Source organism: Ciona intestinalis, unplaced genomic scaffold (genome assembly GCF_000224145.3).
Source record: "Ciona intestinalis unplaced genomic scaffold, KH HT000772.1, whole genome shotgun sequence".
NCBI lineage: Eukaryota > Metazoa > Chordata > Ascidiacea > Phlebobranchia > Cionidae > Ciona > Ciona intestinalis.
The window spans coordinates 685-3083 of NW_004191093.1; the positions used below are offsets into that span (position 1 = coordinate 685).

Here is a 2399-nt window from a genome sequence, read left to right on the forward strand (position 1 = left end):
CAGTAATATATACTTTCGTTTAAAAAGCAATAACTTTTTAATGTCATGTAATTTGCTTAATGCTGTTGTTATGTAATGGTTTGTATTTAATTGATGCGTTTTTAGCTTTTATACAATTTTTCAATATTTTTATTTAATGTTTCCAAATAATTTTGTTAAAAGCTAAAATTTCTAAACTTTCTAAAATCTAAAATCAATGATTTTTTTGCTGTTTTTATGTTTATTTATTTTACCCATAATTCTAAATTATTTTTAGTAATTATTTTAAAATTAAATTTTGTTTTAAATTACAAACATTTTTATTTTATTCCAAAAAATCACCTTATTTTTTTTTTCAATTTTTTTCAACAGGTACCTTTAACCCCACATATGGGTTAAGCCGTCAAGATGAATGCACTCAGTGCACACCTGGTTCATATTGCAATGTAGCAGGCCAACCTACAGTGGGTGGCCAATGTGATCCTCAGTTCAACTGTATATTAGGTGTAGACACACCACAGCCTAATAATGCTACTAATAAGGTAAGATATATATTAATGTTACTTGCTTTATCCTCGCGTGGCCGGAAAATGACAGTCGTTAAACATGGGTGAACACCTGAACAATGAACACCGTGTTATAACGACTGTCGTTTTCCGGCCACATGAGGATAAAGTGAGTTACATTCATTCATTTATTCATGGGTGTTCTGTTTCATACACCTTGTGCCAGCTTACGAGTTACCATGTATGTTACTTTGTTGGTGATTATTTTTGAGGTTTTTATCCTTTTTATTTGTGGCTGATAATTTGGACAACCCATTAGTGAATGAATGAATGTAACTTACTTTATCCTTGCGTGGCCAGAAAACGCCGGTCGATATAACAAAGGTGTTCTGTTTCATACATCCTGTGCCAGCTTATGAGTTACCATGTATGTTACTCTTGAGGGTGATTGTTTTTTATGTATGGCGGACAGTTTTAAACAACCCATTAGTAACCGCTGGGCTGGAGAAATTGCCGTTAAGTGTCTTGCCCAAGGACACATTGGTCTACAATGGTAGCAGCGACAAGCCTTGGACCCATAATCTGTTTAGATAAAAATAACTTTAATCCAAGGGTTAAAATTTAACAGATTTTTTTTTTCAATTTTGAGGCGTTTAAGTTTTACAAGGGGATATGAAATGATTTTACATTTTTATAAAGTTCAATCTCTGTCAGTGTTTAAAAGAAAAATTGATTAGGTATTTAAAATTACATTTTAAATGTTTTATCTAATCAAATTGTGTATTGTGCTCTCATGCAATTGTCATAATATCAAAATCTCATACTGCATATTTACAACATTACTGGATATAACTGGTTTAAACTGGACTCAGGGTTCTGGAGGACCATGTCCAGTAGGTCATCAATGTATGAATGGAACAGCTGTGTTATGTCCCCCAGGAACATATGCAAACACTGAAAGACAGCCTTTATGTACAGTTTGTACTGCAGGTGTGTTTTCTACAATTATATAGCCGGTTGGGGGACGATTTTCATTCTATTTTCCTGTCCCATTTGGTAGTAAACAAAGAACATTCAAAGAATTAAAAAAACGTATCCTCACAACTCCCATAAACCGTTTTTAATTTTGAAAAACACGATCAGGAATTTGGATATTATGCGCTAAAGGTGTTCCATCTTCCCCCACTCTACTTTATGTAATATATAAGTGCATTGTGTAAAGTCTTAGCAGTTTTGAATTTATTAAGGTGTTTGGCTTTTTTGCATTATGTAAAATTATAGAATTTATGCATAAATTTTGGGGTTAAAAAAAATGTGTTCAATTTTACAAATTATGAATGAATTTTACTCATTTATCATCGCATGGCGGAAAACGACAGTGGTTATAACCCCGGTGTTCTGTTTCATACACCCTGTGCCCGCTCACAAATAACCACGGATGTAACTTTGTAGGTAATTATTTTTTAGAACTTCCATTTTTATAAATTTTTCCGTGGCACACAGCTCTAACTCTATTATAATTTTTTTTTTTTTTTTGAATAATTTTTTTTAACACCCTTTTTTACAGGGGGTTACTGCAGTGGGGGAACCATCAACCCCGAAGCTTGCCCCATGGGTCATTACTGTTTACCTGGTACCATGTCTGCACACCAGTACCCATGCGATGCTGGAACATTTAACAACAAAACTGGTAAAAAATTGATTTTTAGATGTAATTTTAGTTCTATTTTTATATAAAATAATTTTTTTATAAGAAAAGTATAGATATTTTGTTTTAGACAGAATTTAAAAAAAAATTCTAATTTTTGCTAAAAAAAGTGTTTTGTTTAAAATAGTACAAATATCTTGAATTTTAAACAAAAATTTGAAATATTTTTTTCTGATTTTTTTGCAAAAAAATTTGCTCTTTTCAAA

General features: G+C 31.7%; 1 long non-coding RNA gene across 1 annotated transcript; it reads left to right on the top strand.

Annotated features, from left to right (window-relative positions):
- Window positions 1–353: 353 nt before the first annotated feature.
- Window positions 354–2187, top strand: LOC108950748. Its single transcript, XR_003397271.1, has 3 exons — window positions 354–521; window positions 1358–1475; window positions 2053–2187. It is a non-coding gene; the product is annotated as an uncharacterized LOC108950748 (long non-coding RNA).
- Window positions 2188–2399: the final 212 nt, after the last annotated feature.